At 41.6% G+C, this 15,159-nt stretch overlaps 1 protein-coding gene across 1 annotated transcript in view; it reads left to right on the forward strand.

Annotated features, from left to right (window-relative positions):
* Nucleotides 1–2,843: 2,843 nt before the first annotated feature.
* Nucleotides 2,844–15,159, forward strand: part of Rasgrp3 (RAS guanyl releasing protein 3) — a 98,870-nt gene continuing 86,554 nt past the window's right edge. Inside the window, exon 1 of the mRNA XM_075955038.1 lies at nucleotides 2,844–3,135. The gene's annotated coding sequence lies outside the window, so the exon portion shown is untranslated. The remainder of the gene's footprint in view (nucleotides 3,136–15,159) is intronic.

The following is a 15,159-nucleotide window of genomic DNA, read 5'->3' on the forward strand; positions in this document are numbered from 1 at the left end:
CCAGGCTGGTCTCGAACTCACAGAGATCCCCCTGTCTCTGCCTCCCGAGTGCTGGGATTAAAGGCGTGCACCACCAACGCCAGGCTTGGGCTAGGATTTTTGTAATCTTGCAAGGTACCTTTAATGTTATATCTACTGAGAACTTGGCCAGGTGAAAATGAACTGCTAATGCACATACATTTATTTCAATTAGATTAATAGGGGTGATTCTTTTCTATCTCACTAATCTTTTTTTTAATGTTAGAATGTAGAACCCCTAACCTTTTAATCATCTTCTTCTTCCTATTCCTCTTAAAGAGTCATGTAAAGCCTGGGTCGTTTTGAGCACTCATCACAGAGGTCCTGACGTGTTTTATTAATATGTATTATACAACGGTGGAGTCAGAGGACACAATCCCGCAGTGACCCTGTACTTCCTCTCCGTATAGACAAAGACGGGCTGTGACTAAAAACACCTAATTAAGGCTCAGATACATGCAGTGTGTTCTTCTCCTCTGAGCAATAACAACCAGATCCTTTTTGTTTGTTTTTTAGGGGGACATGGGTTTGGGTTTTTTCTATATTGCGCATAGTGAAATTATTTGAAGGTGACGGCAATAAGACGTCTGCCGTTTCATTCACTTAACAGAACCAAGACAACCAAAAAAGGTTGCTCCTTAGTTTTCCCCACAGGTCCTCCAATGCCACAGATAACCTTTCTGAAGTAACTCAGAGTCAGTGTCTTAACACTACATGCAAAAGCTGCTCCCATCTTCCGACTGAGAGTACTCGATATAACCGACATTTAATTTTTTTATTCATGCATTTAAAATCTAAGCTTTCTTTTAGAAGTTGAAATATTAATAAATAAGCTGTAAAATAATTTCATAGAGAATCAGCTGATATGAATCACGCGGGACTCATGCGTGGAACTTCTGATGTGGGTGTCACTGGTGTGCGTGGCTCTTGACTGCTCTTCTGAGTGGTTCCTCCAAGAGGTGAGCCGGTACTGTATTGTATCCGTGTTATTCCTGTGTAAAGAGCAGCTTGTGGTAAGGCAGGAAAGTATGGATACAGAGGGAGATGGATAGAGAGATGATAGGAAGGCAATAACTGGGCAGTTCACAGTCTTGTGAACCTCTTTAAGTAGTACAGTTTTTCAAATTCTCTACTAACTGAATAAAGTTTTATTTTTATCTTTAGTGTTTTCTTTAAAGTACTGGGGATTGAATTAGGACTTTAAGCACGCCAAGCAAGTGCTCTACCAGCAAGCTATGTCCTTAGTGCTAAATAAAAAAAAACAAAATGTGAAGCTTGACATATGCAGTTAAAGTAATTTAAAAACTATAGTGTGCTGTAAACCAAACTGTTTTCCCATCCCTAACTTACCTCTCCCTCTGAAGAATAAACTAGATCTCATTACCTTGTTGGAGTAACTTGAACTGAAACTTTAGAAAGAAGGTGAGAATTGCCCACAAAAGAATATAGACCAGGGCTGGAAAGATGACTCAGTGGTCAAGAGTTCATAGCGTTCTTGCAGGGGACTTGAGTTCAGTTCCCAGCACCCACGCCAAGCAACTCACAACCACTTTTAACTCCGGTTCTGTTGGATCCGACACCTCTAATCTCTAAGGGTGCCAGCACTCATATGCTCACACCTGCTCACCACACTCATTTAATTAAAATAAAATAAATCTTTAAAAAAATCACACCAACTAGTTTTATATTGCTGCTTTCTGTTACACAAATGGTTATTCCTCTACATGTCATTAATAAGAGTTGGCCCCCTGGTTATTGGCTTCCTCTGCTGATGCAATAAGCCGAATCAGACCGAATTAATAAACACGAGTCAGAATCAAAGATCAGCTGAAGTTTTAGCTGCCCATCTGATATGTGGAAAATACTCTCTAATTTTTGTGCTTGCTTATATTGTCAACAATCACTAGGGAAGTTGAACAGCTTTGAATTGCAAGAATATGGAAAAGCTATTATCAGTGGCGATGAACAGATGATATGTTTTCAGACTGAATTTTGTAAAAGTGCTTTTCTCATTCACATTATATTCAGATGCTACATTCATTTTTTGGTACTTTGAGGAAATTTTCTACTTTATCTTTTATAGACTTTATTAATTAACGTGTGCGCATGCACACACACACACACACACACACACACACACACACACACACACACATGCATACACATAGGGAGGCCAGAAAAGGATGTTGGATCTGTCAGAGCTGGACTTACATGGATGCTCAGAACCAAGCTCCAGTCCTCATGATGGCTAACAAGGGCTCTCAATTTGCTGAGCTATCTTTCTAGACTCAACATCTTCTTAAACCAAAGGAAAGACCGAATCTGACATGGTGGTGAATGCTTGTAATCCCAGTATTGTATTTGAGAGGCTGAGGCAGGGGGATCATGGATTTGAAGCTAGCTTGGGTAATGTAGCAAGACACTGCCTGAAGTGTCTGAAATAGAGGCACGGCAGATCTGCTCATGGTGGTTTACACAGAAGATGTTACGTCTCCAAATTCAAGCTCTGCTAATGGGGACCTAGGGGACAACTCTTCTGCTCATACCAAATTTTCTTTAGCCTGTTTACTGGTGCTGACTTGAAAGGAACACACACACACACACACACACACACACACACACACACACACACACACCTCTGACTGCTTTTGAAATCAAATACATTTCCTGCCTCTTCTCTTCTCAGTACTCACACAACCAACTTATTTATAGCCCAGGAAAGGGGAAAAAAACAACGCTCCACTGGAGGCCGGAAAACTAAGTAGGGAAAGAATAGGAGGAAGTGGGCTTGCCATTTAGCCAAACAACCTTTACTTCATTGAGCTCAAAGCTTAGTGGCTTCACAGTGGTGGTGGTGGTGGTTAGGTGTAATAGGCTTGCAAATTCCTTTCTTTCTTTCTTTCTTTCTTTCTTTCTTTCTTTCTTTCTTTCTTTCTTTCTTTCTTTCTTCTCTTCACTTTTGAACTATCCTTGATCAATGGCGGCAACGACAGCTTTTCCAAAGGGAGAACAGCAATGTGTTGGTGTTCAGATACATTGAAAAGACACTTCCAAGAACTTGGTGAAAGAAAGACGATTCGCTAGTGTCGTGAACGACAAACGTGTCTGCGAATTAAGGTACGTGTCATTTTTAAGTTTGCCTCTTGGTGTGTTTTAAGGCATTTCATTGGCTTTGCATATTGGCCAAAGGCAGTATTTGTGACCTGTGGGCACGTCCTCCTGTAACTGTTCAGTGAGCTTTGCTTGTGTCTCTCAAGAGCAGCCAGCAGCCCCAGCGATGACATCCTGAGCTTCTAATAGTGAATGCTTCTCTTAAGGTGATTGAAGGTGGTTGTTTCCTTGTGGTAATTTCTGCTAATCTCAGCATCATCTATAACCTCGTTGATGACCACTTTAGATAAAACATCTGCCTGATACTGTTTGTGATTTTTGTTGTGCTGATCAATAATCCATCTGCCGTTTCTTTGATCAATACCAGCTTAGAGTATACATAATAGGCATGTCTTTAGACACAGCCAATCACCGAAGTTACTTAGTATTTTACTGAAAATTAAATTTTGTGTAAAATCAGGAAGATGAAAATGATTCTAGTACAAAGTTTTCTTTTTTGATCAATCATTCTTTAAACAATAATGAACCTTCTAGAAGATAGAAAAACAACCCAGCACAGAATTTTCCACTGTTACGAACTATTTATTCGTAATCATTATTTGTATTTAATTTTTTTCCCCCAACACATTTCTGCTGCATATATTTTGAGGGTCTTGAAACATGGCCTTGTGCTTAGAAATGAAAAAGTAGGAGGGAAACTAAACCCAAGAATGCTCACAAAAACTCGGAAGTTTCCTGGGGACATTCTAAATGACATTCCTCGCCACTAAGTGAGCGTGTTTGTTTAACCGATGAGCCTGGGCGCTTCCGCAGCTGCAGATAGAGAAGGCTGATTGACGGCAGCTCAGTGATTGACAAAGGAGCAGGCTCCCTGGTTGTTGGGAAGGAAACTGGTTGCTGTTCTTTCTGCCCCTCCCTGTTGAGACTGGTGTGTTTAGAATCTGCAGCAAGAAGATAGCAAGTCTGAAAGAGAACCGTGAGTCTGCCAGAACTGGTGAGGAGCCTAGGGCTTCCTTCTAGGTCAGGGCGGCTCTCTTTGGCCCTTTCATATTATTCTGAAGGAATTTAAGTCATTTTGATTTGTCTTGTTTCTGACCAGAAATTTGTAAGTCATTCCATGGAAATGGTGCTCAGAGTTCAGGGCTTCTATGTGTAACAGTCTTAGCTGTCCTGGAACTAGCTCTTGTAGACCAGGTTGGCCTTGAACTCACAGAGGTCTGCCTGCCTCTGCCTCCCAAGTGCTGGGATTAAAGGCGTGCGCCACCACCACCCAACTCAGGGATATTTCTTTATCATAGAAAAAGCACTAAATATAAGAGATCTAAACGATCATTCTTAAATTGATTCAGGGCACCACAGTACTCCAAAGCCAATTCTGCATCCATTTTGTTCTACTGAGCCGTCACACACGTGACTCTAGGGACAGGGATCTCACTCTCAATAACCCTGATCCTGCTAATGCTGAACTCATCCCTCCCTAAATGGCTAAACCACTTTTGCCAGCTAAGAAGATGGTTTCATTCAAGTGCTTTTCACATAGGCAGCAAGCAGGAGGTCTGAGGTCTCATTCCCCTGCCCTCACGTGGGTGCTGGGTAGCCTAGATAGCCAGGGTGGCAAGCTCTGGATTCATTACCTAGTGCTTGCCTCAATGAATGCATCAGAGGAGGACCTCCGGTCATCCTAACACCTCTGCATGTGAGAACACGTATACACACATACACAGCACACACACACAAATCAAAAAGAAAAAGATACTTTTACGGTGAACATTATGAGAGTTACGTTTTAATATGAATCAACTTTTAAACAGTAGATAAAAATGATGAGTTTAGGCTTTATTTTGGAATATTACACACACACACACACACACACATATATATCTCCAAATTCATATTGTTTGCTATTGGTTTCTGGGTGCTCAGCTTAATAAAAATATTCATGAGATGCATATCTTGGGAATTGCTTAACAGCATAATAAGTTACTTGAGCCATTTTCAGGCTCCTGAGAGTATTTTAAGTTAGGTAATTTTTAAAAACTTTTATGATTTTTTTTCTACTTTTCTATTAACTAAATAGAGGTACGTTATCTCCAGGGTAACTCTTACAATCACTGTATTTACAGGTGATGTAGAATCGTTACACTGGGCCTCGTTTTTTGTAGGAATGAAAGCAGAGTCAAATGATCACGTGAAGCTGTGGTGATTTAGACAGTCCGTGAGAACAGCGTTCAATTTGTGAGACGTGTAAAAGAGGGTGTGGGGTGAATCAGGCCAAGATCAGGAAGCTAGAGTCTTCTCCCATCTGACCTGAAGTTGGGCAGAGGACAGGGTAGGCTGTGTGTTGGGTTCTATGTTTCTACAGAAGGCCCTAAATTTCAGATTAAGGGTCTTGGCACAGTCCCATTCTCCTCCCTCAAGCTCTGAAATTCAGGCTAGCAAGCAGCATCCCCACCCCCACGACCAAAGCATATCGATAGAGTTCTCCTAGTTGTTCAAATCATGTCAGTCAGATCTTAGCAGTATTAACATTAAGTTAGAGAAAAGGAATTAAAAAAAAATTGAAAGTAGAATTAAATTATAAAATTGGAGAATTAAATCCCACATATGGAACCAAACTAATGATATAGATAACGAATCCTAGATAAGGAAGACCTCAGTCGGGAGGCTTGATGGAGATAGAAAGTTAAGTTGGTTCCTGGAGAGCAATGATATGATACGCCCAGAGATGAGAAAAAACACGGTAGGAAAGGAAGTGGGAGCAAGGGCAGAGATGGAGGTGTACATGGCATGCTCAAGGAATACGGATATTAGATGGAGGATGCGCACTGAAATGTGAATTTCTGATAAGTATATATATATATATATATATATATATATATATATATATATATATTCACAATACACATATATATTCTAGTATCTGTGTTCTATTGCATAGGTTTGCATGGGGACAATTGTATGGGTCTTATATATTATAAATTAATTTATAATTAATTCACTTTTATTTTTAATTCCATTTTCTGGCAACCTAGACAGAGAACTGGGTCATCCAGCTTGACCAGAGCAGAGAAGGGAACATGTGGGGCACATGAGAAGTGCCTGGAAGAGGTGGAATTTATACTGCCGTAGATCTGATGCCAGACTGAGGGATATAATGTTGATCTCAGTGATGTCATGGGACACGGAGAGATGCTGGACAGGGCGATGACATGGATAAGATTTGACACAGGGTTTTCTAGGACAGGGAGAGCAGGTTCCTAAGGCCTGGGTTTGGATGCAAATGAAAAAATGAAGGATCCATTAGGGATCAAATTGACCTGGTTTTGAAAACTAGGTAGACATGGCTATGGGAGGAGAGAACAGACTCTCTCTTCTCTCTCTCTCTCTCTCTCTCTCTCTCTCTCTCTCTCTCTCTCTCTCTCTCTGTGTGTGTGTGTGTGTGTGTGTGTGTGAGAGAGAGAGAGAGAGAGAGAGAGAGAGAGAGAGAGAGAGAGAGAGAGGAAGAGAAACTTAGGGTTTACTCAAAGCCTATCAAAGGTAGCTCTGAGTCAGGGAGTGACACAGGGATTTTGATTAGATTTTAATCAGAGTTGTATGGAGTTTGATGGTAGAATAGCCAGGTATAAGAGCAACTAACAGTTGGAAACATGGAATAGCTGAGAAGGGAGGCAAGGAATGGCTGTTACAGCAGCTTATTACTACTGAGCACGTACTGTATCTCAATGAAAAGTCAGGACACTGATCTCCATCACCATATTAGGTGTTCCCAAGCAGTTCCTGGAAGATTCGGTTGGTAGTCAAGTCTGATAGGTGAGAATAGAGCCCAGAGGATGGTACCAGCTGTCCACATTTCAGTACTACAGTCATTGAAAGACAACAGGAAATGGCACCAAAGCCTATGTTCTGCTATGATCTAGATTCCTGGTTTCTTCTTGTTCTAAATCTGAGTAGACTTCATAGAATGCTTTGCCTTTGTTAGTAGTACTTTCTTATTGGGACTGCCAGCCCACAAAATAATGACACAGAGACTTCTTACTAACTATGAAAGCTTGGCCGATAGCTTAGGCTTGTTTCTAACGAGCTCTTATAACTTCAATTAACCCATTTCTATTCATTGTGTCCCATCTTGTGCGTACTATTCATTCTGCCCTTGGCTGGTGATTCCTCCTTCTTCTTCCCAGCGTTCTCTTGCCTCGAAAATCCTGCCTAGCTATTGGCTGTTTAGCTTTTTTATGAAGCCAATTACCGTGACATATTTCCATACAGTGTAAAGGGATATTGCACAACACCTTTGGGTTAGTATCTCTCTGAAGAAATGGAAATAGTTTATACAAAGAGATTTGAGTTATTATTGTTATCATCTTTGGTTTTTCATAAGACAGGGTCTCACTCTGTAGCCCAAACTGGCAATCTTGTCTCAGCTTCCCCAGTGCTGGGATTACAGAAACGTATCATTACAATCGACTTTATTTGTTATATTAGTAGGGCTGTGGAAAACCCTTCATAAAATTACTCAGACCCTTCAGGGCCCAGCACATGCAAGGCCCCAGATTTCAGGACAAACACCACAAGCAAAGAATGAAAAAGAAATATATTAGTTTTATTATGTTTGAATATTAAAGATAATAGAGATATTATGACAGATACTATAAAAGATGATACAGCATTATAAAAGATAAACTTTAAGATACACATGTAAGACTATTGTTAATACAACTTCTTGAACATCACAATGTATCTTTTTAAGGAGAAAATGAAAACCGTCTAACTTGGGAAACAATCAAATTCAGACAAATATGTGTGCAGATTTATTTTCTTTTTAAAGAACTACTTGTTTGTGTTTTGCCTGTTTGCATGGGTGGAGGTAAACTATCTGCGTGCAGTACCCTCTCAGGGCAGAAGACGGCATCTGGTCCTCTGGAACTGAAGTGAGCTGTGGGGCGAGTGCTAGGAACTGAGTCCCAATTCTGGCCCTGTAATTTGCAAGTGCTCTCAACAGGCGAGCAGTCTCCGGGCTCTGTAGAAGAATCTTTATTTGCAACAGCAACACTTGTGTGTGTGTGGGGGGGGGAGGGTGGCGCATGCTTTTAATCCCAGCACTCGGGAGGCAGAGGCAGCGGATCTCTGTGAGTTCGAGGCCAGCCTGGTCTACAAAGGGAGTTCCAGGACAGCCAGGGCTGTTAGAGAGAAACTCTGTCTTGAAAAACAAACAACAGCAAAAGAGCAACAGGTAACACGTTATTACTAAATAGAAAATACAAAGACATAAGGGAGTTGTTTAATGCTATTTCATAATTTTCAATTTCATAGAGCCATTAGTCTCCATTAGAATATTTAAAGGTGTTGGGAAATAGCCATACTTAATGTTACGTGTGAAAGAAAAGGCTATATGATTATATTTGTGGTATGGTCAAACTTGCACGCATATGTGAAGGAATTAAGCTTTGAGACTTTATAAACTAATGTGTTAACAGCAGGGATCTTTAGTCAGAGACGTCAAAGTGACTCTTCTACTCCGTCTTGGGATAAATAAATACACACTACTTTATCAATAGGATCAAAACCCCAATACTATCTATAAAGTAGAGAGCCGAGTCTCTATCCTATGCCCTGCTGTCATGGTTGACAATATGTTTGTGCTAATTCAGCGCCATTTGCAGCCTCCTCGCCCAGTTAAGAGCCGTATCCTGTTTGTGACAGCGTAATTTATGGTAATGGTAAGGCTTGTGATGCACTGGCCTGCTCTATGACTTCACTGTATTCATTGGTAACAGGAAACAAAGACACACACATACATGCTTTTCTTTTCTTTCCGTAATTGTTTTAGTAATAATTGACAATTGGAGGAAATGAATGGCAGAGAACAATTATAGGCAGACAAGATTGCAGCAGCTCGGACTGGGGATTTCAGTGGGCCCTGTCTCGGCGTTATTTCTGTATTCCCTGCAGAACCCCACAAAGACATTATTGTTTTGTTCTCAATCTACTGTGAAATCACTATTTTATTTATTTATTTATTTTTTACTGGCAGTGACTCTGTTCTTTGCTGTAGCACCCACCACCACCAATATGTGCTGAATTCAGTAATCCGACATCCATATCAGGTATTGGTGTTGAATAGTTTTTGTCCACTGCTGTTCTGGGCCAAGGTGAGCTTCTCCATGCGCACACATCCAGGAACGCTACTCAGCAACATCTTTGGAATTTTCCTGCATCAGAACTAGCTGTCTGCAGCTCAGACATGAGCTGTTAAAATTTTTACTTTCCATTGAACTTGAAACAATTACATTCGGGTTTCTATTTCTACAAAATGATCTCTTGCCTTTGTTCAGCAGCAGAAGACAGGACTAGGGAATAAAAGTGAGGTTGGTGGGCAAAAACTCAGGATGAATGATTCATGATTCATGGTCCAGCTTCCTTGATGTGAATTGGGTATAGTTAATAACGTCTTAGATGAAAATGAAGAGTGTATTATCAATACGCTGGGAAAGGCTTGAGGGACTGAAGGCAGTTCCATTTTTGAAGGGCTTCTATCCATGGCTGATGTGTTGGGAACTATTAAGATTCTGTGCATGGACGGCTGAACAAGTACAGGCTGTTGCAGCCTTTGCTCCAGTCCCATTTGCTTCCAGTGAATTCAGTTGGGAATAGAATTCTGCAGTGGCTCTGGCTACTGCTTTTATTAAGGAGGCCTGAACACCAGTGGAATCCAACAGGGGTAGAAAATGAGCTTCCTGATTCATTTCACCTGGTCAAGTGACTGAATTTTAAAAAAAAAAGATAAAAATAAAAGGGTTAAGTGAATTTTAGCAATTTGTTTTATTTAACCACCTATACCTAGATTGTTACTGATTCAACATTTGATCTCTATAAAAACTGTTAATGAGATATTTTACATTTTCCTTTTTTCCTACCATCTTCGAAGTCTAGTGGCTTTGGTGTCCAGTGGCTGCTCTACACGGCCACCCATGTAAGTGTGGGTTATGCCTCTGCAGTGTTCAGGACCCCTGGTCTCCTCCATCCTGCCAGAGAGCTGGCAACTCTTTGAGGTCTCAACTAAAATGGAATAGTTGGAAGCAGACAACCGGTTGGTGGCCTTTGAGGTTTGCTCTATTAGAACAACTCAGAGTTTATTGAGTCTGAGCACCTATGGAGTTCTCAATTGAAAATGCGGGTGAACAGGCAGGAGTTGGGGGGAGAGGGCTCGGTGGGTAAAGAGCTTACAGGGAAGTTTGGAGGACCTGCGTTTGCATCCTTAACAGGCACAGAAGAGGTGGAAGGGGTGGTCTGTCTCTGTAGCCCCAGAACTTTGGGGACAAAGACAGGTGTTGAGGCTCACTGGTCTGCCAGTCTGCCTCAAATGGCAAGTTCCATGTTCAGTATGAGTCTGACTCAAAAAATAGGGTGAGAAGCCGTGTTAGTGTATCTGTACACATACATACAACACCGACAGGAGATTAGTGCAGATTCAAAACCAATCTGGACTACGTGCTTGTAATAGACTTTATTGGTCTTGAATCTGCATTACTTGCTTGTGGGTATTGTGTGTGTGTGTGTGTGTGTGTGTGTGTGTGTGTGTGTGTGTGCGTGCACATATTCTAGACCTAAAATAGATTCCTCTACACAGACTGCAACTGAGCTCCAGGAAGCATAAAAAGGAATATATCTTTAGCAAGTAAAATGTGCATGTGTGTGTGCACTCGTGTGCACACACACACAGACGCACATACACACGTCACATAGTTCTAGCATTGTGACTACTTGATGCTCCTTCATGAAGGGTAGGAAGCGCACTTCAATAGCCTCGCGTGACTCTCTGCCCTGGGGACTCCCATGCCAGTCAGCTGGGTGATAAAGATAGCTCTGTGGGCTAACTGAGGAGATCCAAAAATAACCCTGTGGAAGAGGATCAAACCAGAAGACCCTGTAAGTTCCCATGGCCTTGCCAAAGGCAGAGACCTGGAAATCCAGGCCCCTGGAGCCCTGACGAGGGGCTGCGGCCAACTGCAGCAGTCCTATTTGGGGTTCCTTTCGTGTTACACAAGATTTGAATTAGGAAGGTAGATTTAGAACAGTCAGAAAAATTCCAGACTCAGAACAAAAGCTAAAGACGTCTAAAACGCAAGTAATGACCACTTGTGGTGTGGCTCACAAGTTGGGAATGCTCCAGAAGGTTGGGGATTTTCTTGGACTTCTGAGTCCACTTTCCATTTTCTCCCCAGAAGCAAAGCTATAAATAGTGATCGAGCAGATGCACCTAAAATGCCATATGTCTTCAATGAAATTGCTTCAATGTACCTAGGATGAATGTATAATGAACTAAGTTCTTGTTTGATAAGTTATTGTTTAATATAAATATGTTACATTTCTGAAATTGTTTTATTTACATAGGAATGCAATGGTTTATATGGTGTTTCTCCATTGATGAAATATACTTTATACACTAATTATATTAAAATGTTAATGATTTTATTATATGAACAATATATGAATGCCATGTTAATAAATGAAATGGCATAAACTGTTAACTTATTATCACCTTGTATGTAAAGAACCAAGCAGTAGTAAAGATTGCAGGAAGCAAATGCTGTCCTGCATTCCAGGACAAGCCTAAGAAGTAAATCCTATTTAAATTTATCTATTCATGTTGGTAGAAAAGCCAATCCATTAACGAAGAATTCTCTAGAAAGTCACTTATCTAAGTGACTCGGGGACAAAGTTTTTCTTAGTCATCATGCCCCCACCTACCCCCACCACTGACACTGGGTTTCTCTGTATAGGCCTGGCAGTCCTGCAGTGAGCTTTGTAGACCAGATTCAAACTCATAGTCTGCCAGGGATTAAAGGCATGCGCCACCGCCATCCGTCTCTTCTTTAGTCTTTTATGTCGAAGCTTACTTCCAAATGCTGGCCTTGGCTTTTCTGTAAGGAAATACCTTTGGCTATATACTTGATGTGTAGCCCTATAATAGGCTTTCCTTGACTTACAAATAGGTGAGTTTCGCTGAAGGATAGAAGACAGCAAATCGCAGAGGCAATTAGAATTAAACAGTGAAGTATATTGAAAATCAAACTGTACAAAATTGCTCAGGACTCCTTGTGGAGAGGGTGAGACGGGGCTTGGAGGAGTGACTGCAGCTTCCAGATCTGGGGAAGGGAGGGAAGGTATGCAATCAGTCTTCGCTGCCAGTTTTTGTTTTTGTTTTCAGTCAAGGTCAATAAATCTGGGTCAAGTGAGCCAGTGTTTAGTTTTACAAAGCAGTAAGTGAATCCAGGGACCTCTAAGAGGCGTGGGACAGAAGTTTGGGAAGGGGAATAGAGAACGCCTCGCTCTGCTTGATTCTCCCACAGTCCTGATGTTCCTCAAGCTGTAAATACTTTATTGCTTGATTGTGTGTGTGTGTGTGTGTGTGTGTTTGCACATGTGTGAGTGTTCACTCGCCATTGCACTCATGTAGTTGAGGTCAGAGTACAACTTCTGGGGAGTGGGTTCTCTCCTTCCACCTGGTTTTGAAGCAGGGTCTCTCTTGTTTTACCACTGTGCTGGGTGAAAGAGTCTACAGCTGATTTCCCAGTCTGTGTTGCCCATCTTGCGTGGGAGTGCCAGGAATACAGATGTGTGTGCATCACCATAGCTGGCTTTTTAAAAATGTGAATTCCGGATATTGAACTCAGGTGGTCAAGCTTCTGTGGTAAGTGCTCTCTACCCACAGAGCCTTCCCCTTCGCTCTTTCTACCTTCCAAAGGATTTCACCCTCTCCCACAAATGTAATTGTTTCCCATTTCTCTCTAAACCCATTCTCCCCAGGTACACTTGTTCTTGCCATCAACGTCTAACCAACCAATCCCGACCTTACTTAAAGAGCTTTGGGAGAATTTGAGTTTATGCTCTAGGCCCAGGGTTGTCTACTTGCTTGCAATATCCCTCTTCTTGGTGTTTGTCATGCTCTCAAACTTAGTGTTACTGAGAAAAGAATTCCATCCTCTATTGATGTCCACTCTGTGGGCGATGCTCTTTGAGATGCTGGCATCACTCCATTCGACTGGGGCCATACGCCCATCATGTCCTTCACCCACCTTGAACCCAGTTAATGTGTCTTGTTTCTATTCCCAGCATTCCTCCTGCCATTCTTGTTCCTTTTTACCTCCTTCGTGAATTCTCTTAGTGACCTTACAGCTGACTTCCCACCCCAGAAACTCTCTCCACAAACTCCGCTTTCTGAAGTCCTGAGAGAACAGTGTGTCTGGGAAGGGGTGCAAACTGCCTACGGTCTTAGCCCAGGTTGCCAGAAACAGAACAAAAAAAGCGTTGTATCCATTTCAAGAAAAGTTGTGTGTTGTGTAAATGGAAGAAGTGACCAGGGAGGTAAGGTCTTTTCTCTAGAAACCGGAATGTCAGCAGCTAAAGCTGCATAATGGAGCACAATGATCACTTCTCTTTCCCTCCCTTCAAAATCTCACCTGGCCCCTTCCTTCTTTCTCTTGCTTCCTTAACCTCACCACATGCCCACAAACGGGACTAGGAAGAAGCCTGGCAGCTCCCCAGTTCATATCTCTTAGAAATGAATGCATGCCAGCCGAGTGGTGGTGGCACATGCCTTTAATCCCAGTATTCAGGAGGCAGAGGCAGGTGGGTCTCTAGAGTTCGAAGCTAGCCTGGTCTACACAGTGAGTTCCAGGACAGTCACAACCACACAGAGAAACCCTGTCTCGTGAAACCAAACAAGGATGCATCTCTTTCAGCCACTTTATATCTTTTGACTTAATCCATTTACTTAGCAAGTAACTATGCATAGGTAAGGACTTTATATTGTCATTTTTGGCTGCTTTCTACCCTATGTACTTGTGTGTGCACGAATGTGCTTGCCTGTAAGTGTGTGCATAGAGGCCACAGTTTTGTTGAATGTCTTCTATCACTCTCTGCATTATTTTTTGAAGCAGGGTCTCTCACTGAACCAAGAGCTCTTAATTGGCTAGACGGGCTGATGGGCAAATTTCTGGGACACACCTGCCCCTCACCCCAGTGATGGGTGCACCACACCTGGTATTTTACATGGGTGATTGACCTCCAAATTCAGACCATGTTTGTGCGTAAGCACCAACGAAGACATTTCCCCAGCCTGTTGTCTACTGTTTTCGAGGTCTTTGGTTCATTCTTCCTTGGAGGCTGACTTCCTTTGTGGTTTGATTTTTTGTTGTCGTTGGGGAAGTATGCTTTGATTCCTAACTTTTTTTTATCTCTTGTTTGTTCTACAAGGTTTGCTTTGTAGTTACCACCTGAGGCTTAAAACATCTGATATTTTTAGCCATCTATTTTAAGCTGAAAACAATAACTTTTTGTTACTAATGTCACAATTTACATCATTCCATATTGTGTATCTGCTAACAAATGAATGTAGCTATAGCTAATATTAATACATTTTGTGTTCCGTTTTCATACAGTAGTTTAAAGTGGCTAGAGCGTCACCATTGTGGTATAAGACTATGGAAGGAGGGGTTGGAGAGATGGCTTAGTGGTTTAGAGCCCTGGCTTCTCTTCCAGAGGTCCTGAGTTAAATTCCTAGCAACAACATGGTGTCTCATAACCATCTGTAATGAGATCTGGCACCTTCTTCTGACCTGGAGGTATACATACAGACAGAACACTGTATACAGAATAAATAAATCTTAAGAAAACAAAGAATATGGGTGGATGCATACTTACAATGAACTCACCATTTTCTTTTCAGTCTTGTGATGGTCAAAATTGAGTCCATTCAGTTGGAACCATATTTCAAATTTCATATTTTGATGATTTTCCAGCCAGTGATATACAACATTTAGTCTGTGGTGATGCTGGGCAGTGGCCGTGAGCCCTATTTCCCTGCCAGGTGTACAACTACAGAACAAACATCTGGCCCTCTCTACCCTCCTGTGCTGCAATGCACCAAAGGTTTAGTGAATTAAATGCATTCTTTTACTTTCAATATTTTTGACATCTGATGAACTTTTGGGGGATGCAATGCCATTGTAAATTAGGGAATATCTGCAT

Source organism: Microtus pennsylvanicus, chromosome 21 (genome assembly GCF_037038515.1).
Source record: "Microtus pennsylvanicus isolate mMicPen1 chromosome 21, mMicPen1.hap1, whole genome shotgun sequence".
Taxonomy (NCBI): domain Eukaryota; kingdom Metazoa; phylum Chordata; class Mammalia; order Rodentia; family Cricetidae; genus Microtus; species Microtus pennsylvanicus.